At 37.0% G+C, this 23,733-nt stretch overlaps 1 protein-coding gene across 1 annotated transcript in view; it reads right to left on the reverse strand.

Annotated features, from left to right (window-relative positions):
- The window catches only part of LOC105368370 (putative mediator of RNA polymerase II transcription subunit 26), a 182,743-nt gene that overhangs the window by 83,140 nt on the left and 75,870 nt on the right, over positions 1-23,733 (reverse strand). The window lies entirely within an intron of this gene.

Consider the following 23,733-nt stretch of genomic DNA (forward strand, 5'->3'; position numbering starts at 1 on the left):
CCCCCCCTCCCTCCCTCCCTCCCTCCCTCCCCCACCTTTTTTTTTTGTATTTAAAGAGAATTGATAATGAAATTATTCCACTTAAGCCACTTTTCCTTATGCTTTGTCATTATAAAAAAAAAATGTTTAACGACCTTTAGTTCTGCCCGTCGATGTGTGCGTTACGTATGACGCGTAAACGACACATTATTTTTCACAGTATTGTTTTTTTGCATTCTATATGTTTATAAATATGGATGAAAGGCGTTTAGCAATGTAGCTTATGAATTGAATAAAAATATCTTATTAGAAATACGAACGTAATCTTTGCTCTGCCTTATTCAACGCTACACATTAAAAGCTTAAAGACTAGATGTTATTTATAGGAGGAGGAAGAAGAAGAAGAAGAAGAAGAAGAAGAAAAAATTATGCAAAGTCGTATTATTTATTCATGCACGTTTTAAGGCGAATCGACGATTTTCTTTATTTTGCCCTGTAAATGCTTTATTTTATTGTATTATGATTGTTGTTGTTGTTGTTGTTGTTGTTGTTGTTGTTGATGTTTTTTTTTTATTTTTTTTTTATTTTTCAATTCTTTCTCACGAATTCCATTCAATCGTAATGTAAAGTTTTCTAAAACGGATAAATGCTCGCAAGTGCACTGCAGTTTGTTAAGCTGTTCCGGTATATTAAGCTTTTTACTTTGATCGATTCGTGCAACCACCAACCACACTACCCAATCTTATAATAAAATACGTGAAACCGAAATTCAATATTATTGCACCATCGTTACAAAGATTAAGTAATCGTTCGATTCTTTTCGTTTGTTCGTTCGAGCAGCGGGCAGAAATCGAATCGCTTTTTCAAGTTGGAGGAGATTTCACGAATACGCTGGATTGCGAAGGAGTGGTCGTGACGAAGAAAATCAATGCACGTAAATGTAAAATGTAAAAACGTCGGCTGTGACAATTTTGCGCTTTCAATTGCATTGAAAATTTGCAAACGGAGCAAACGGTGCATAAGAAGGAAATAGTAAAATGTGTGCAATTAAATTGCTTTTAGTTAACACATGGCCGATATATAACCGAACACAGATTCTTCAACGGACATTCGTAACAGACGTCAAATATTCTCCACGATTCCCTACGATTACATAACTATGCACACATTCGCATTCTAATTGTGACATCTCGTCGAACTAGTGCGTACTCGGCACTAACGGGTAATGTTTATATAGCAATTACGAAATGCCTCTAGAGCGTAAATTATAAACTGTCCATAAGTACGTGAAATGCAAATCAAATGGAGTTTATTAATCGCCATCCGTTTAATTATATATCTATCCGTCTACGCCAGCTATACGATTTCTGTCAAAGGCATATACTTACTTTGCCAGAAGAAGAAGAAAAAAGAATAAAGAAAATGAAAAAATAAAGACATTTCTGCACTTAATTCCAATTACTTGGCAAATCAAGGCAATCAATCGAATGAGTCGTTATGGAGTTTAAGTTACGCAGTTTAAGCGCATTTATCTATTAAAGTCAGTTGTCCATAGAATAGGTTTCGGTGATCTATTATTATAGGCCTTGGCGTTGTGGTTAAAGCTTTTTGATTAACTTCGAGATAAGATACCAAGTCAATTAACAATATTAACCGATCGATGATTGATTATTAAATTATTCAGCTCGTTATAAAATGACGTGAATTTTATATATATTTATGGTACAAAACTCAGATCGCCCGATGAAAAAACATAAGCGCTTATGGTCTATATAAAGATAGCCGGGATTAAGAATAAAAATGAAAATTACAATAACAAATGTTAGATCGGCCGACATTTACAATATGTTATTGTTTCTGTTAACGGGACAATGATAATTCGCGATCCCTCTTGAAAATAGAAACCAACCGACGCTCGTAATAGCCCGAGCCCTCGAGCCCTTACGGTCTCCTCAACCAACCAACTCATTCTCATTTCTTATCCCTCAGCCAAACGCCTCCTTCCCCGGCACAAATAACATGGCCGAGCATCCTTAAAAAGAGCTTAGGCGCGCTGGAGGTCAACCGTCGACGGCTCCCTCGCTCTTCACGGACATCAAGATATCTTAGAAAACACCGGCAACACGGAATTCCAATTCCCCCGTGTCCATTATCAAGCTCTAGCTCGTCTCACTGGCGATATGGCCGCCCGAGCGCAGTAGCCATGTGGGTGAGCGAGACGATGTGCGTGTACGAGAGAGCACACTTGGATTAACAACTAACTCGGCTCGAAATTTCGCTTGTTCGTTTTCTGCCACGACCGTTAGGAGTTATTCCACTCGCCGCTGAATGTATAATCTGGTGTGCATATAAACTACGCGAACAATTGTTTACGATAGTGCGTCCGGGGGAGCTTGGGTGGATGTAGTTTCAGCCGATAGAGTACGTCGTGTGTTTCATAATACTTTCGGACTTTTCATTACGCAATCAAATGCTTTATTAAGTTTTGACCTCTTTTGCCGACGACTTATGGTTGCTTAAAATTTTATCATTCTAATAATTCATGCGTGTCGGAACTCGCCGTGTTGATATACCCCGAGGCTTATGCATTTTCAAAACGAAGCGCTCTACGCTAATGTAATTCGAAGATACATAATTTTATAAGTTTTCGGTTATTGACTTTGTTATTATTATTCATTGTCATTTCCACGGTATTAGAGTGGGGAACGTACGTACGGTTCATCGCAGATAGAAATTAATTGAAATTTCCGCTGTTTATTATGACGTGCCAATCGATTTATAAATTACGATTTTATTAAATTGAATTTTATAATTTTGCCTCCAGTATTATTATTATTATTATCATCATCATCATTCGACAGGTTAAGGATATTGATAATATGTTTCGATATTATACAGCAATAAATTTTTACTCGTTAAACGAACGCTGGCATCATCCTATGCTTATGCATGTGAAATTAATGCAAATTTATCACCGAACGCAACGACACTGGAAAAAGCCTATCTATACGCGCGGTTCTTTTTCATTTTCAAAAATATAAAAAGCCACTTTTTCCTTTAAAATTTCAATTGAAATTAGCGTAATGAGAGATTTCATTAAAATTTCGTGTATTATAAATTATTGCCGAGCACTTTTTTTCTCCATGGTTAATTACTTTTAAGCATTATTTTCTCACTCTCTCTCTCTCTCTCTCTCTCTCTCTCCCTCTATTTATATATATATATATATATATCTATAAATATCATCGTTCTTTTGATTCTTAGATATTTTTCTTCTTTAATGCATCGCCATTCTATTTCTTTTGTTTTCTTCTTCTTCTTTTTTTTTTCTTTTTTTTTTTAGCCTTTTCTTACATTTATTTGAGACTACTCGATGTATATGTAGAGAATATTGAAATATAATCGGAGTTATGCATTGATAAAGCCAATGGATTTAACATTTATATGCAATGGCTATGAATTTATATATGATGCCGTGCGTAATTGCATAACGTACTTTTACTAAGTATTTTGTAAACGAAACAACGAGCACATTATTAAAAAATATTCACCTCACCGATTCTTTTCTTTTTCTTCCTTTTTCTTCCTTTTTCTTCTTATTTCACTTTTTCATTTTCACCTTTATTTTAAACTTTTTAATTTGTATTCTTTTTTCCCCCTAAACGTCAATAGTCGTGCCCGAACGAACGAAATTCAACATCACGTCCTGTCCATACACCATTAGACGAGCATTAATCGCCATCGCGGCCCATCAATTATTAAAAGATATTAAATCTTGCCTCTTCGCCTATAATAGAAATTATTTCCTATTCATATTTCCTTGTATTCTCAATTTTCTACGCATCAATGGAAACGCACACTTTGTAACGAGTCCGGGCTCGCGATTTATATCGAGGAGAGGAGGAAGGTCGTACGTCAAAAAGCGCGAGCGCACGCGACTCGCATACGGGATTCGCAATTTGCGGGATTCTCGCGGAGAAATATGAGCGGCCGAGTGAGCTTTCGTCTCGCTCGAGCCTGGGAATTTCAATATTGCCGTCCAGACCGAGACAGATAAAATCGACGCTGCTGCCAATGCGCACGTTTTACTCCTGCACGGCAATAAAATGCACGCAAGACCTTGACATATTCGCATCGGTGAATCTCGCCGAGCGCAAATCCCCGTTAGCACTGTATTTATGGGCTCGGGTACGCGAGTTTGCAATTTTTTCCTTCTATTAGAATCGCTCACCATAATGGGATTTACACGTATAACACACGACACGTGCGCGCGCTCTACTGTTACTTCCAAGGATACTCAAAATTTTAAAGGCTAGTCCGGCCAAATTGCTTTTTCAAGAATCATAAAATTCGTTAGCTAATCCAGATGCTTATCCGCACAATTATAATATCCACATAATAACAGAAATTGGTCGTAAGAATTTAAGATGGTGATAATGTAAGCCGGAGAAAACGTTATTCACTGGGAATTAGCCGTTTTAAAATATGCCGAACCGCGAAAAAAATATAAAACTCACTGCTCGTATATTGAAACATCTATAATGTCTGAATATCGAAATAACCAGCTCGAAATGCTTGTTTATCATTTTCGCGTATTCGGTCTGTTTATTTAAATAATTGATTAACGTACATGATTCTAGAATATAATAATAATAATAATGATGATAATAATAATGATGATGATGATGATGATGATAATGATAATGATAATAATAATAATAATAATAACAATAATAATAATAATGATAATAATGATAATAATGATAATAATGATAACAATAATAATAATAACAGTAATAATAATAATAATAAAAAGAAAAAGAAGAAGAAGAATAAGAAGAAGAATTATAAAAAAAACTAGAACGGAATGGTTTGAGTATTAAAAGTACGCGGCAGGAAGTGCGAAAAATTGCAATGGATTATTATAAAAATACAAATAAATGAACCAAACAAAACAACGTGTGTGTAATCGAGCTTATTTGCACGTTGAAATTTCAAACTCGGAAATTTAAGGTGGTTTTCTCGAGAAAAATTTGTTTTCATACATGCGGTGCATTAAAATACACCAGCCAAACGCGCCGATTATTATTCATTAACAGCGGGCAACGCCCATTAATATTTACGAGTCAACGGCGATTATAGTCAACGCTACTTTAAAACTATAACGAGGAAATTAAGGATCACCCGAGCTTCGCCTATTCGTCCTCTATTCATCGGAACGACCGAGTTACAACGACTGGCACGCGGAGGCTGCTCGCTTTTTCCGCGACGCCGTCTTGCGCTATCTTGCTAAATTTGTGCGATGGAGCCATCAAACGAAAGCAAGGACAGGGGAAATTACTCGAGCGAATCCTCCGACTGAATGTAATCCAATAGCAGACGTCAGAAATTAAGCTCGTTAATTAGAGTCGCTGCTCTCGCTCTATCCAATAAGAGCAATTTGTGAGTTTGTTTGCTGCTTGGGTACGCGAAAGCCCTGGTCCCTCTATATATCCTATCTCCGTATCACGCATACAAACACACACGCTCTCTCTCTCTCTCTCTCTCTCCTCCGCACCTCTCTCCTTCGCCCGCCCAACGTCCGACTCCCCTCCACAACCAGCACTTGGCTGTCTTATCGGTCCGGGCTCGCAAGTTAAATGTTAGCTGTTCCCCAAGATCGAGAAATATCTCGCTTAATTCGTCGTTAGGAGCGTGAAAAATGTGCGAGACGCTCCTCCCTCTGGATCGCTTAAGCCATCTGTCAGTCTGCGAAGTTCCCCACGCATGCCGCATTCAAACTCATTTTATCCCTAACGAAAAATCATATCGGGATATCCAACGTGGCGCAATATCAATTCCACTAGGAAGCATCGATATCTCATAAAGTTAACGCGAAGGGACACGACGCGTGCCGTCGCCAAACAAAACACGGAAAACCAAACGGCCGGATTCCACGAACATCCCGCTAGTCCATGGGAAGTACATCAACGAATTCTGTTCCTCGCTTATATCGTATATATTGCGACATGGAGTCGATGTCGTTCGAGTGGACAGGCAACTTTGTCTTATTCTAACTACGTGGAGGATGGGGTATGGGGGGGGGGGTAGACCGCTTTGACCCGGACCAATTGAATGCCGTTTTCAAACTCGAGGAGTTTCAAGGCGCGCGATTATCGCATGCGCCAACGAGCGATAAGCCTATCACTGACAGACAAAATACGTAGCGACGAGATGTATGCCGCACTTTGGGCTCAAAGTTTGTCGCCAATGCCGGATGGGGTGGACGGGGAATGGTGAGAGGGGGCGAGGAGGTGGAGGAGGTATAAAGGGGCCGATAAAACCCACCAATTTTTCCTTATACTCGCGAACTAAAATTTTCCCGGCGAATTTCCAATCCTCTTATCGTTGATTCGATAAGAACGTTGCGTTGTGTGTGTCTGTGCGGGCGCGTATGTGTGCGCTTGTGAGCGGGTGCTCTTTTTATTTTAAATTTTACGACTAGCGCGAGGAGTTCTTTCTACGCGACTCCACAGCCTCCGCAACGGATCATCTGGTTTACGCAGACTTAAGCCGTCGAATAAATAATCCAAACTAATCAAATGCCCCCTTATAAATATTGGATATACAATTAGGAAACGTAAATTTCATTTATTGGCGCGTAAATAACGACTTATAAAAGTAAGGGTACTTATTCATTGCTTCCGTTAATATTACATAAACCATCGTACTTTTACGGGGTAACGGAGAATGTCTCTCTCTACTCACCACGAAGCACCAACTTCAACTTTGGATATTTACCTGCAAACAAAGGAGACAATCGTCGTTAAAACGCATAAAGTACAATACAGGCTTACAGATAATTGCAGTGTTATACAAGTCCGAGCATTAGGTTTGACAGATAATTGTCTGTCTCTGTGAGTGCGTGTGTGCGTGTCAACGCTAATGCGAGCTAATTCCGAGTATTTCGAGCCCGGGCTTCCTTGGCTCGCAGGACTAAAACGTTCAATGTCGTCAAATGCTTGGTAAAGTCTCAGGTTGAACGAACGCAGTGCCAGTCGTCTCTCTGTCTCGCTTCTTCATTTTCTCGGACCGGAAAGCCACGAGTGGCCGCTTAGCTTTGCACCTCGCTACTCCCAACCGAGCCCATTCGACTTTTACTTAAAGAAAGAAATAACCCTCCTCTAACTTTCATTATTTGCCTCATCAGCTTGCCAGTGCATTAATAATCTGTGGCTTCGTCGGGCGCACTGGGCCACGCGTTTTCTTACGTGAACGCGAAACTTTAAGTGAAATTCATTTGAAATGACCATTTAATAATGAAATAATGAAGCTCGGGTCGTTCATTCGTAATGCTCTTAATTATACTTTACGTTCATATTTACTTTGGCTGCTTGTCAGGACACAATTTCAGGAAATTCAGCTCAAAGTCATATTATATTTATTTAATAAGAATGAGTAGAATTTTAGCCTTTTTTTGCAATCGTTCCACCAATTATCTATCATTATTGCCAAATCAGTCGTAATTGGAGCATTAAATGTAATTATTAATTACATTTTTTTTTTTTTTTTTTTTTTTTATATATATATATAAATTTTTGTGTTTTATATTATAACGCTTTGATATAATAGGGCTATCTTCGTTCATTACACATAATTTTCTAAAAATACAACACAAATGTCTGTCAGCTTTTGTTTTTGATCTGTTCAAAGATTTATTATTGATACGCTCGCGATTGCTTCTTCCACGTTTGCAATACATTAATATAAAAAAACACAAATCACAGCCATTAGTTATTAATATAATAATAAGAATGAAGAGACGTAAGAATTAAAAACTATTTGGATAATAATATCATCCGGATGTAATAATTGAATTTTATTATTAACTTCGAAGTAATTGATCATTCCATATTTATTTTTCCTCCATACAAGATTTGCACGTAATATACACTTTAATGTCTCGCAATGAAATCAACTGGCCAAATGCCCTGCGACTTTAATTTATAATCGTTATAATCGAATTATTACATCGAACGCACATTGAAAGGCGAATAAATTATTATTATTATTATTATTTATTTATTTAAATAGCAGCAGTATGTCGATGTATAGCCGTATTTCCTCATATAAGTAAACGAAAATATGAAAATCTCACGCTAATACTTGTCAATTATCAGATATTCGTGAAAACTTGCTCATTTAAAATTAATCGAATGATTATTTTGACAATGTACTACCATAAATAACAATTAATTTAATTACAATGGAATTTCACATATTCACGGGCATTCGAGATCAATTGTTTCCCTTATCCCGAGAATGACTCATAGCATTTGAAAATGTTTTCATCTCTTTAAATAGCAAGGAAAAACAATAAACAAAAAATAAACATCAACGAACTCACAAAGTCGCATAAAAATTTTAATATTCTCGACCATTAATGGATCTCGATGCTCCACTCTATTCTACGACTTTTTTCGTAATGAATGATGTGTTCGATGGATTATCTCATTATAATTTTTCTTATTTTTCTTATTTTTCTTATTTTTCTTATTTTCCAATTGAATGTTAATTAAGTGTCGAGTAGGCCACTTGATATATGCACGAGCTCCATAACGACACCATAATATCCTGATCCTGAACTTATAAATTTATTGAGAGTATTTAAAAGTAAAAGTCATTATTGCTGGTTGAAAGAATTTTTGCGTGCGATTAAACGGCTAATATGGCATTTGCAAAATTGTTAAACTGTCTGGGATTTTGTATAATAGTATAGTATAATAGTAGAGAGGCAGGATTAGGTTTGCAGGTAATCAATTGCTCTTACTTGAAATTATATAATCTATTTCCCGCGGGCACCAGTTGAAATGAAATTTGTGAAAATTGCAGATAAAATTTCATTCATTTTTTTATTATCTCCAATTTATTTGACACAGTTGCGAATTAGTTTACAGAATATTGTTAACTCAAATCATTTGTAGATATTAGTTATACGAGTAGCGATTATTAATTATGAATAGTCTTCGATTTATGTTTTTAGAAGTAAAAGAAAGTAATGGTTAGAAGTTACAGCGTAAGTCGCACTTAAAGCACAGATAAGCACCTAAGCACCACACAATCATTCAAATTAATAATCGAAAATTTGTAGTTTTATCGGTCTATTAATAATCCTTATATAAGTTTGAATAATAATAATATTGAATTTAATTATCCAAGTAATCGACATTAATGTTGCAATAATAAGTTACGAAGGAATGAATGATCCTTGTAAATCATGGCCCGCACGACGCCAATGAATTAAAAATTTTCATTTAATCAAAATATTTGGCGTTCGATTGCCTATTATGCGCTTAATCCACAGACAGAGACAGAGAGAGACAGAGAGAGACAGAGAGAGAGAGACAGAGACAGAGAGAAAGAGAGAGAGAGAGAGAGCGATTGAAAGCGATAAGATCCAAATAAAAATACCCACGGGAATTTGTGGAAACTAAGTGAAAAAGCGTCATAAAAACGTATATTAATCGAAATGTTTTTTCACGTAGATGTAGAATAATAAGACGGGAGGAAAGGGAAAATGGCCAGATGAATGCGCGCGTATCATGAAAAGACATAATCAATATTCATGAATGAATAAATATTCATGAAGAATTCATTTGCGTAGCCAACCGACGCACTTTGCATCTGTCTCTTACACACACAAAACACACACACACACACACACACACACACAAACACACGGGCGTATCTCGTTTCCCTTTTAATGAATCTTGCAAATTTATAATATTGCGGGCGCGCGCCTACCGGGGAATTTCCTTTATTTTTCAGATCGTCTCTCCTGCACCGTTTGGCCGTTTGCGCGAAGAGGCGGAAACTACGAGAGAGCTAACGGTAGTCCCGATCTTCTGACTCCGTCTACTTTATTCCTTTTGCCCGTTTTCGCGATCGCAGGCTCGCGACGACGTCATTAATGGGACCGGTTTCGACTTTTCGCTCCTTCTTCTTCTCTTTCTGTTTCGAGAACTGCTGCAGCTGCCAATCTTTTTTATGTTTCCCTTTTTAACGGAGCTTTGCTTACATTTGTTTCTTTTGCTCTGATTTGAAGTTTGCTTTGGCCTTGTTCACATTGCGAGACAAAGATTGGATAAATTTGACACTATCTCGGTCGCACGTTTAGTTGCCTCTATTTTGCAATAATACCACTTGCAATATTATTCCTTTCATTCGACTAATAATATCTTTACACAATATCGAATGGGACTTTTATTGTAACTATTTTTTTTTTAATTGCTCATATTGTCCACAGTTGCAGGTATTCCATCTCAGCTCAATAATGATAAATACGCCTTTTTATATGAATTTTATTAAAATTTATTATCCATCCAATTTCATAAAATCGCTCGTTTAAAGGCTCTATCTAAAGGGATAGTTAGAGCGTACTCCTTTTTACTTTATTAACTAGAGCCAATTAAATTTGAGTATAATGAGGCTTGGAAATTACATTATACTGCTGTTTTAGTCTATTTAGACATTCGATAAAAAAAAAAAAAAAAAAAAAAAAAAGGGTAATAAATCATTTTAAACGCTTATAAATTACTTCTAATATCAAAACAATAATAAGTAATAAAATAATAATAATAACAATAATGATGGTCATCTTTATTAAATGAAGCCAAGAAAATCTACTGCAAGATTAAAAGAGTTTCTTCAGACCATTAATATGGATAATACAGCGTTATGAAATTTTTATTAAATATATTTCGAATCGATAATATGTACGAAAGAAGCTTGACCAGCGATAATTAAATGACTCTGACGAATAATCAAGAAAACGTTAATAAATTATTACATCAACATCCGTGGCTTTGTGCAAAACAATACTTAAAATATTAAAATCTGAACAAATTTTAATTGATTAAAACCTATTGCTTATTTATAATAGTTAACTTCTGAAATTTTCAAACAATATGATTCTTTGATTGCTATGGAGATTGTTGAAATTAATACAAATGATAAAATGATGAAGACAGTGCAAGAAACGAATAAGCTATAAATTTTGAGTTTGCAAACAAAAAAATAGGAAAAATGTATAACGGGAAAAAAAAAAAAAATAAAATAATTATCTTATTAACAAAAACATACTTCAAAATTAAGTAAGACATTCGGTTATCAATCTTATTATATTGACAATAAGGAATTTAATTTGAAAATGCTGTTAATCTTGTTCATACTTTGTATTCCACTAATGCATTAAAGAATTATATTTTCATTTACAGGTCTTGAAGAATGAAGTCAAATGTAAGGAAAGAAATTAAAAACTAATTAAGTTTAATTACAAAAATGGAGGGACTTATTTAAATTCTCATTGTCATGCTGAAAAGAGCTGACATTACCGTAGCTCAATAAAATTTTTTTAAGTATTTACCTTACTTTTTATATTTTTTAATGTAAAATTTTTTTTTAATTCAGAGCTAAATAAAGTCTATTTTATAAAAAAAAAAAAAAAAAAAAAAAAAAAAAAAAAAAAAAAAATCATTTAGAACGAACATTTTATTAAAGGCATTACTAGAAAGAACATTGCTGTTTGCAAAATGAAGCTTTTGTTATTGAATTCGGTTGAGTACGAAAATGAAGGAGGTAAAGAGGAAAGGTTTACATAGGTAATTTATTAGTATTAATTTTAATAAGCGCTCGTTACTTTTGAACGCTCAAAATGATGAAAAAGAAGAACAACATTAGAACAAAGATTTATAATCTAGAAATTCAAATAAGTTTAAGAAATAGGCCTTAAGAACTTTATAGATATAATTAATGAAAAATAAAATAATATTTCCACCGCATTTACGTCGCAATATTAAAAAAATGATATAATTTTCTAAAAAACTGCTTCGGAAAGAACAGCATAATAGGAATTTAATTTTAGTACTTTCAATTTATATTGTATTATCATCAAAACCAAAATAAAAGACAAGAGAAAAAAAAAAATTAATGAATAAAAAAAGCTTAAAAGAAAACCAATGTTAAATGAAGAAATACGAAATATCCAAGATCAATAATTTCAACTCTATCGCGAAAAATCCCTCGTGAATTTTCGAGAAGGTAAGGGCAAAAGCAGATCTCAAAGCGCGCGCGCGCGCGCACATATGCACGTGTACACACGAAGTAACACGAAAAGAAAGGGTCTTGAGCGAAAGCAAAGAGATAAAAAAGGAGGAAAAAAGGGGAAAGAAGAAGAGGAGCGAGGCAAGGATGTCGGCGATATAAAAGAGAAACTAAGAGCGAGTGAGAGAGAGAGAGAGAGAGAGTGAACGGGGACGAGACGATTCAGGTCCATTGGTTGCACGTGCGCGCGCGCACGACGGTTGTTTGCGCACTCGGACGGACCGGGATCCGGTTTCGATTTTATAGCCTCTCTCTCTCTCTCTCTCTCTCTCTCTCTCTTCGCATCGGTGGTAATATTTCGCGTTTTATGGTCTCTCCCTCCTTCTCCAATTCTTTTTTCTCCCTCTCTTTATCTCTCGCGCTCCCGGCGATCCCAAAGAGGACTAGGGCAAAAGCGCGCGCGGCGCTCTGTACTTTGCGAATTTCGCCACGACTTGCCTTTTGTGCCCTCCTTCTTCAGATATTCATCTCGCTTTCGTGGAAAAACATTGTCTTGAAATTGCTCGGCTCGTCCGTTTCCCTCTCCTCACTCGCTCACTCCACTCCACACACACACACACGCGCACACACACACACACTCTCTCTCTCTCTCTCTCTCACTCTCACTCTCACTCACTCTCTCTCTCTCTCTCTCTCTCTCTCTCTCTCTCAGTACGCGAGTAAGAGAGAATTCTTTTTTATATCGTTCCGGGTGGGAGAGTGCAGGAGTGGCCCTCCTTGGTTTTTCGAGGTCGGGACGATCTTAATGGCGACTTGATCGATTTTTAATCGGTCGATCGGCTCTAGGTCCTCGCGCGACCTTACGTACAAGGCGATTCGGTACTTTCTATTTCATCATAATAATGATGATGATAATGACGATAATTATTATTGGACAGACGTTATTTTGGGGAGCTTTTACCGTAAAGTACGATTTAATTGTTCGTTGGTAGACCGGCCGTCTCGAGTCCCATTCTATCTAGTGGGTAAATCAAAATACTTTGACGTCTGCTTGGAAATCAGAAATTCAAGAAGCCTCACATTTTACGCAAAATGCCTAATGCTCTAGTCGAGCCCCCATCTTATTATTTGTATAAGCATAAAAATTGTCAATTTTTTATAGATCATGGCGAGAGGAATGTTACATTGGATACATTCGAAATTATGATTTAGTGCCTATAAACGAAATATTTATATCTTGTAGTATAACAATTTTAATGACTTTATTCAAACAAAGTCATAGATATATATATATATATATATATATATATATATATATATATATATATACGACGAGCGTCCTCTTCGCTCTATGAACCTCGGCTAATTTAATGAGCATCCTGAAGAATATTGTAGCGAAAGCTTAATCCAAGGCCATACAATTTTAATATTTTATTTATTGCTATAGAGAATTATCGGGTGCTTTGCTTTCGTCAATTACATCATAAATTCCATGGTAATATTCGAATTTACATTTTACGATAGGATATTATTATACATTTTAAGAGTATTATAATTACTTTATAATATGATTAATTATTTGTTAGCATAGTTAGCTCGCAGCGCTGGTAATTGATTATGGAGCCAAGCACTTCGGGATATGTCATTCGCATAACGTTGATTGCCACCACAATAATACAGACTTTTCATATTATCGAATTTTCTGTTTGGTGAATTTTCTTATGAAAGACATAAGATCGCGATTTAGCGCGAGAAATCTCATTTCAAGGATTGAAATAATTTTTTAGCCGTTTTAAAGAATGCAAAAAGAAAGAAATGATGCTCCTCGATCTACTCGAGTAAATCGAACAATTTATTCTTTACGCGGAAGGAAGCCTCGTCGCGAAATTGTTCCCCCTTCTCACCCTTTCGCCATCCACGTCGCCAGCTATCACCAACATCACCAAAGGACCACATTAAAGAAAGTGTAAGTCCCTTGTACATGTCCATGAATTCAGGCGAGGGTCAAACTTTCGAGTATATTAGCATGAGCCAAAGGGTCCTGGGAATGCCAAGCGCAAATAGTTTCGAGTTGGGAATTTCGGTACTCCGCTGCAACTCCTCTCGGCTCCAAAGTTTTATCAGTATTTTATATGAGTAACTTGACTAGTTGCGGAGAAGCTGCTTCATTGGATAATCGAATAGAATTTTGATTTACACCGATACCCGAGATACCCAATTATTTTCTTTTCTCTCGCTGGCGTATACAAACTTTTCTCCCATCGCTCCTTCCTACACGATCGCTGCTCATTCGATTTTTCGCGACGATTTGTTTATACCGACAGCTTGATGAGTTGATTGAATTCCCTTGTACTCGGCGGAAAATTCGCATCATCTATTGTTTTAACGTTTTAACGATAAGAAGAATCACTGTCATTCCGGTAAAGTGCTATGATTCGAATCGGGAGGATCCTTACGCAATTAAAGCAAAACTTCTCCTCTAATCACTCCTTCGGCAGATGTGTGTCGCCCTCAACTATATTTCAAAGTGATTTGTGAATAAGATTTTTTTTTTTTTTTTTTTTTTATATATATATATTCATAAAGCAAAAATCATGATCAATCGCAATAGGGTATGATGTAGCGTCATATGACATTGCAATTGAAAATCAGCCAGAAAAGACGAAACTTATGAAATGCGCGAACGGTTAAAGCGACCATTATCCAATCTAAGCCAGAACTCCGTCCTCTCGCACATAATAATAAACGTTGATTTTGCCGAAATGCTTTTAGCACTAACAATGCCTCGGCAGTCGCATTGAAATTCCAATGTGATAAAGTAATGCTAATTTCGTAATGCGTTGTCCCTGTAGGAGTTACGACGTTTGATGGCATTACGCACGAAAAATTAATGCTGATTAAGACATGTAAATAGTCTACAAGGAATTGGCCCGTCCAACGTAAGGCTAAAAATGTTGAAAAGCATGGGTTCCCTCGGGTCCCATTAATTATGAGAACGCAACTCACCCACTAAACAAACTCCATACCCTTCGTTGAAAACCGACTCACGAAAAAGTCCCCATAACAATCCGGTCGTATAAAAATCCAATTGTTCGCTAGTATTGCGCAGCCCCTCCCACCGTCACTGCCATTACCACCCACCACCACTACCACCACCACCACCACCACCACCACCACCACCACCACCACCACCACCACCACCACCACCACCACCACCACCACCACCACCACCACCACCACCACCACCACCACCACCACCACCACCACCACCACCACCACCACCACCACCACCACCACCACCACCACCACCACCACCACCACCACCACCACCACCACCACCACCACCACCACCACCACCACCACCACCACCACCACCACCACCACCACCACCACCACCACCACCACCACCACCACCACCACCACCACCACCACCACCACCACCACCACCACCACCACCACCACCACCACCACCACCACCACCACCACCACCACCACCACCACCACCACCACCACCACCACCACCACCACCACCACCACCACCACCACCACCACCACCACCACCACCACCACCACCACCACCACCACCACCACCACCACCACCACCACCACCACCACCACCACCACCACCACCACCACCACCACCACCACCACCACCACCACCACCACCACCACCACCACCACCACCACCACCACCGGGGTAAAGGAAAGTAAAATAAAGAAGAGCGCATACCTAAATTAAGCCCTTGAAATATCCACCCAGCCCTCGTCATAAAACTACAACTTCCCATTTGGTTCCACCGCGCCATCCCACTCCTCCTCCTCCCCCCCCCCCCCCCCCCACCACTACTACTACTACTACTACTACTACTACTACTACTACTACTACTACTACTACTACTACTACTACTACTACTACTACTACTACTACTACTACTACTACTACTACTACTACTACTACTACTACTATTCCTTCTTTCGTCGCGTGCACGCGCGATCGTTCTCTATACTACCTCCTCGTCGCCGGCCGTAGCCCCTCCCCCACCTCGCCCCAATTACCCCTTACCACTCACCTCTCATCGTCATCTACCCTATCGCCAATCCTCACCCCCCGCCCACCAACACCAAACCACCTTTCCCCAATTCATCGAGTCAGCCGCTCGCATGTGCAGTCCGAATCTTCTTTCTCCTTCTCTTCGCTTATTTCTTCTTTTTATACGAGTCGACCCTCTCCTTCGCACAACCCCCACCGCCCCGCCCTCCCTTAGCTTAAAATACACGAGTGCGCGCGCACCCCCGCCCCAACGTGAACGCTGAGAAATCGAGGGTAGATCGCGAGCGACGAGGCGCGAGACGACAATATCGATCGCGTTCCCCGAGCCGACTTAAAGGTGACAGACTGAAAAGAAAGCCGAGGCCGCGAGGCTCTTGCTCTTTAAAGTTTGTTTTCAAGGGACGCGTGGAGTCTATCTATCTATTGGCACCGGCATCCTTCTTCAATTTTCTTCTTAAACATCACCCCCCACCACCACCACCACCACCACCACCACCACCACTCCCCACCCCCACTGGACTCCCCCTATAACCAACATACATGCCTGATTGATTTTCTCAATACCAATGAATAGTTGGAGGAAGTACGTTTTCGCGCTTTCATCTCATGGCCAAGTTCGACGAGTGGCACTCGGCAAGTCACTCCGATAGGTGATTTGACGAAGCACCGTCGCTGCTCCATGATTACTCGACTGTGTATTTTTGCCCAGGAACGTGACGAATTTCTCGCGCTACATCGCGCCACATTCCATTTCATCCCCCTGGGATATGGAGCCAAGACACGAAGAATGCCAAGTACGTCAAACAAATTTAAATAAATTTAATGGAATACCCTCTCCCGATACAATCTTAATAAAGTGTTAATTGGTGTTTGTAATCGACAAATAATGCACTCGACAGCAGCGATTTCAATTTATCATTATAGCCAAGTTCATTCAATACAAGTATCCACGTAATTGTAAATAAATGATCGATATAAGCGCAATCGGGGAGCTTGGAATCTCTTGAATTTACAATTAATTTTTATGTTTTTAGTTTGAGTAAATTTGCCATTATTATTACGAAAACTGTTAGAAGAATTATTTTTTAATTATGCCGACAAGGTTACTTCGATTTATGCAGTGGCTTGGCTTGGAAATTATAGGCTTGGAAATTATAGGCTTGAATATTAATTTCAAATTAAAAGTACATTTTTTTATATTTCATGGTACGTACGATGAATGCATATTATAAATTTGTAATTTGTAAACGTGCAAAATGATAACATTTTCATAATATTATTAGCATTCGTTACGGTATTTTCAGCATTACGCAAAATTCGAGGTTATAAGAAAATTAAATAAAAACGAATTAAGCCTAATTAAATCGTAATATGCCGTAATAATAATGCAAACAATAACAAAGGCAATAACAATCATAATGTGTAATAAAAATAAAGACAATAATTATGATAGAAATTATACAAACAACAACAACAACAGCAGCAGCAACAGACGAATGTAAAATTAGGACTAAATAATTTATGAATTCTTAAATCAATCATTTCCTACACAAAAACAACAAATAAATAATTATTATTTATGGAATTTATGTAAGACGGGATAATTGTTAAGAAAAACAATTGCTAGAAGCCTACTATTAGATAGGGCTATCAACAATAATTACGATGCATTCGACAAATATTGAAATTTTTACTGATATTTAACTGATATTTTGTGCATTACGTAATAAGCACTTTTCTACCGTAAAAAGTCGCATACCTTGATTATTTAATAGTGTTATTAGTAACGATTTTAAAATTCATGAACATTTATTTATTCTCCTTGAATCTTCCTGAGCGTATAAATGATCATAAAAATTCCGTTATAAAGCCACTCGGCGACTCCTTCGCAAAATGCAAATGCGAATTCAAATTACATCAGATTCCAAATAAATAATCATATATATTTCGCATGAATGTGCATAAACTGCCTGGAATGATTAGCGAGTTTTCCGCTTGTTTACGACTTCTGGATCGGAAAGTTTAATATTCCAAGTTAGTTTACTTACGCTTGCTTATACGATTGTTCGATCCCCTTTTCGAGCTTACGAAGATTCGACATTCCCATATCTTATTTCATGCGCTTTCTCACCGAGATGGATTATTATTTCTCCTCGGCATACAAAATATATACACGTTGACATTGAAAAGTTTATGCGTCGTACATTTTAGCTGCCCCACAACTTTTCTAAAGTTTTTACACAATCGAAAAAAGGAGAATGAAAGAAACTTTAATGTCGAGGAAAGTTTTATATAGATGTTTAAGTTTTTCTTCCTCCTCCTCCTCCTCCTCTTCTTCTTCTTTTTTCGCTTTTGATTTTGTTTTTTCCTTTCAGTTTTTCAAGAATGTTTTTTTTATGCGTTGTTAAATTGGCAAAAAAGTTGAGGCAACTTTTTATAGTCTCAACTTAGTTAATGAGTAGTTTTTAAAGTGTTTCAATCAATATGTTGGTTAAATGTGTCATGTGTAGTTTAGAGAAAGGAAAACTAATAAGGTTAAGCGAACTTTAAATCCCGTGTCTTGACTTTTTACTCGGCAATGTTTGAAAGTGTCATAGAGACTTACGTTCAGTTCGTTAAATGAGTGCTCACGGTAAAATTCACCTCATTTATAACTAAAATTACAAAGTTTCAAGCTCCATTGAAATTCCAAAGTAAATAATATTTTAAAGTAAAACATTTTCAACACTGTGCTTTAAACTTCATTATTCTCAAATTTTTAAAACAAATGAATTACTTCCAGGGAGTTTTGACTTTTAAGAAACGCGGAAAAAAAGGTTTTGTCGAATTGACACTAAAGTGCAGCTGCAATTTGTTCCAAAACCTTTTACAGAAAATGACGTTAACTGAAATAATTTAAATCTCCGACTAATATTTCAAGGCCAACAAATATATCAGTCAAACGGTATTATTATACTATTTTTATTGATTTATTTTATTTACATTCGGTTGTCTTCCTTTAAAACTCATCGCTTTATTCTTCAAAATGCAATTCAATATGACTGTTAAATTGCTCCTCCTCGATAAATCAAATTAATATGAAAAGTTTTTCTTAAAAATAATTCATCTTTAAGGCGATTCGAATCATCGAGACATGGATCATCATCATCCACATAAATGGTATAATAAGTTTACTCTCTCTCTCTCTCTCTCTCTCTCTCTCTCTCTCTCTCTCTCTCTCTCTCTCTCTTTCGTCTTTTTCGTAACCTTCCTTCGTCTGTCTCTTACCCTTATTAACTCGATCGCACAAGCAAACGTGCACATTATTTTAACGTTATAACCGCACCAAAGGGACTAAACCAGTGTACGTACGCGTATAATTACAAAACCCAACACGCGACAAAATAACAGAATACCCAGAGAATGAGATGAAGAGGAAAGAGAGAGAGAGAGAGAGAGAGAGAGAAAAGAGTAGAGCAGTTACCCACGTACGGTATTAAATTTAAACACTAATATCAAATCGGGAGAGGGTCTAAGAAAAACAGCCTTTCATAATGATAACAGGCTACTAGATAATTATTTTCATTTCTTTAACAACTTGTAAAAATTACAGGGAATTTGGATCTTTGGCTGTGAAGCTCATACGTATTAAAACGTGTGCGTACACGCTTCCTTACTCTCGTTTTGTTTTACTTTATGTTTGTTGCGCGTGTGCTGCATGACGATGCGTGAAAATGGTTGTCGGGTAGAGCGCAGAAAAGGGGCGCGGAACAGGTGCGACCTGATAATCAAACGAGCAGAAGAGAGAGAAGTACCGAGAGCAATATATATATATATATATATATATATATATATATATATATATATATATATAGAGAGAGAGAGAGAGAGAGAGAGAGAGAGAGAGAGAGTGAAAGAATTGTGGAATAAAAACAGAGGCATGTTTGTAGGGACTCGGTAATGTGGTTAAAATGATACCATCTTACGAATATTTCTCTTTGTTCCAAAATGAATTTCAACCTATATATAACCTATATACATATATATATATATATATATATATTACTTAAACGAGCTTCAGAATTATTTTTAAAAAGTATTTAAAGTTCCTGATTTTGATTCCTATTTTGAATAATGGGATACTCCCTGCGTGTCCTAAGATGTAATTTATAAAATGTGCTGTGTCATATGATATCATAAGACGAATATTAACAGCCTACAATATTAATTGCTCCAATTTTTCAAGGTTTTATATGCGATCTTATCGCCTCTTGATTAATATGCGTGTATACTTAATATCAAATATACTCGACAGACTTAAAAATATTAGTCGCAGATCTCATTACTTGTCTTATGGAGCAAGCAAAATGTCCTAACTGTCCGTAGCCAAATGAAATAACTTTATTCATTAGTCGTTTGAATTGCATATATGTAGAGCACAACTACCGAAGTTTCATATATAATATATATATGTGTGTGTGTGTGTGTGTGTGCGTGCGTGTGTGTGTGTGTGTGTGTATAAGAGGGGTCAGTGTACCAAGAAATGCTCGTTAAATATGCGACTCTACTAGGAGCGACGGCAATAAGCTCATTAAAATTATTGAGCTTTGATATGTTAAGTTATCCAAACTGTCATATGGCAGGATGATTGAAGGAAATATAAACAACGTTGAATATTGCAATTACTCCCGCTGATCTATCCTTACGAATGCGAATCAATACGTTGGTAACAATACACAAGGGCTAGCACGTTAATAAAGAAGAAAAAGTACGAGCTAGCGTGCACTACTCTCAATTATCCTTCACCTTCCTAAATTATCCATTGTCCTCGGAATTATCATAGATGCTTTAAGCAAGAGAAAATAATATAAAAAATAAGAGAATCGAATTTATAGACTCGCCACTAATTACCTCTTTCTTGACTCGGTCTTAACTTCTTTTCCTTTTTTTTTTCTTTTGCACGTGTGTACCTTCATTCATAATGCTTTGTTTTGTAAGGAGGTGCCTCTGGGTCTGTCGGGCACATTTCCAGGGGATGGAATGGATGGTTATATATCGGATTCCAATTAGTGTGCGGCTGCCGCTGGCCTTTCCGAATGCGGAAAGTGAGATTGGCTCGCGCTTTGCTTGGCTGAATGCCAATCGACCTTCCTGGGCACCTCCCCTTGCCCCTGTAGCCCTCTCCCTTCGGCCCGGTGCCCGACGCTTTCGCTTGGGCATCGTCGTGAAAACATATGACGCGCGGGAAGGGAGAATAATGTATGCGCGCAGTGAGTGAGAGAGAGAGAGAGAGAGAGAGAGATGGAGATGATGGAGGGAGAAAAAAAGGAGCGACGTGGATTGTGTGTGTTTCTTGTGTGGTGAAGAGAGAGAGAGAGAGAGAGAGAGAGAGAGAGAGAGAGAGAGAGAGAGAGAGAGGAAAGAAGAATTGGGTTATTTCTGACATATTCTCTTGAATTGCGTGCGATGGATTTCTTTACATCAAATGATGAGAATTCAGCGGTGACTTAATTTAAAGAATTTCTTGAATTTTTGATCACCGAATAAATGATTTATTATGCGATGTTGGAAAATTCAAGTATTACGTAAGAAAAATGAGTTCTTTTTTAAAGCCATTCATTCTCTGAAAAATGAACGTATTTACAATTGGATGAATTTGCATGTCAAATTTTGCGGAATAAGTATTCGAGTATCTTGGAGAAAATTTTAGTTTTTGCACGGGGATAATTATTTGTTCTTAAGCAGTAAGGTAATTTAAAAAATGCACTCGATTGCGAAATAATAATTATGATGTTATAATTATTTTATCCGGCTCCTTATCTAAAATAATATATGAATTTATTTCATTTAGCAACTAGGTATTTACAATATAACCTATGTTGATGAAACTTTCGTAATTCAAAGGTATTCTGAATAATTTTGATAAATTATCATGTAAAGATAGGTATAGCAAAATCGTAATATATATATATATATATATATATATATATATATATATATTCTAAATATAAGGCATAACAGTTGTAATGATAAATTAGTAACACTTGGAGTATCATAACAAGTGTCAATGATTAAAGGTTCACTCTTCGAATTATTATGATCATCATCGTTGTTATCAACATTATTATCATTATTAATACCATTGTTATTATTAACATCGTAATTATTATTATGAATATTACATCGAATGAAGCATCGGAGGCATTGAGTGAGAAACACGTGTTTATCGGAATGCTTTATAGCATAATAATGCATTATGTATGTGTGTGTCTTGCAGAAAGTTGAGCGAAAAATGTAAATGAAATGATTTTGATTTTCTATTGTCTGGCGTTGATAATGCAACGCGTTTCAATAAGCCAGCCTTGTAAAATTCAAACTCAAAGCTTTATGAAACATTAGCAAATAATGTAGATATTTGACGTAAAAATTGAATAAAAGCACTCGACAATTTGCTTAAAAACACGCGGAATGAGAAATATGAAAAGAACCACGCACGCATTACCTTTCATTATGAAATCAAAAAACAATGAGACGAGCACGGGATACGTATGATTGCAGTGAGACGAAGGGAGAAAAAAAAATCACCGTCTATAATGTATGGGCTGAGCTCGCGAAATACACATTGACGCGGTACGTTTACTACTATGTGCGCGCGGGAAACGCCTACTTCTGGCTTCTTCTGTTACATTTTAGTAATCATTGAGCGAGAAAGATGTATTTATTACGTTACCATTGTAATGGTCGTGAGCGTTTGCGTATGAACGCTGGATGAGCTCGAAGCTGTGGCTGAATTTCAAACGAGCGTCAAATGAAAAATGAGAGTGGATCGTATGATTAGAGGAGGATTTTCCGGCTTATTAGGACGGAATAGAATACAATTGTTGTGTGTTTAATTTTTTTTAAAATAGCTAAACACATTATCCTACTAGTGGCTATGTTAATTCTTAGTATTGTAGGGCAATCGCTTAGGTAAATCTATAGAAGGCAAAGTTAACCGAGCGCCCGGAATAATAATTAATAATTGTTTTTACATTTTTCTATAGTATAGGAAGAAAGTTTGTACAAAACAATTATGATGGCGATTTGCGTGCAATGTAAAATGAAGAGGAAAGAAAAAGAATAAATAAATTACAGTTAAATGCATGTTTAAACATAATGTTGGAATAATCTATGTAATAAATATATGTGGTGTATATACGAGTAAACTCCACCGTTACAATTAACAAAGTAATTCAATGTATCTCGACCATCGATCAAAACTTTCTAAATCAATGTCATGCCTTTTGATATGATAACTTACCAGACCATTACACATGAGAAGTCTCCACCATGCCCATACATTCATATTTAAATAAAAGAAAAAAAAAAGTTTCTCGTTGATTAGTTAAAAGCAAATAAAACACGTCGCTAAGAAGTAGAAAAGTGATGAGTTCGGCTGTACCTATGTCGGATATGTCGGTACTTGCACTTCTACGGCATAGGAAAACAAAAGAGAAAAAGTCCGTACCCGAGGGAAAAATCACTCCTTCATATATAATGGAGAGAGACAGTGACGTGCGTAAGGAAAAGACGTACAATTCGCCACCCTCTTTTATTTCGCGTGAATCGTAAGGACACCCCGAGTCTTTTTCCATCTCTATATC

This window comes from Ceratosolen solmsi, unplaced genomic scaffold (assembly GCF_000503995.2).
Source record: "Ceratosolen solmsi marchali unplaced genomic scaffold, CerSol_1.0 scaffold6, whole genome shotgun sequence".
NCBI classification, from domain to species: domain Eukaryota; kingdom Metazoa; phylum Arthropoda; class Insecta; order Hymenoptera; family Agaonidae; genus Ceratosolen; species Ceratosolen solmsi.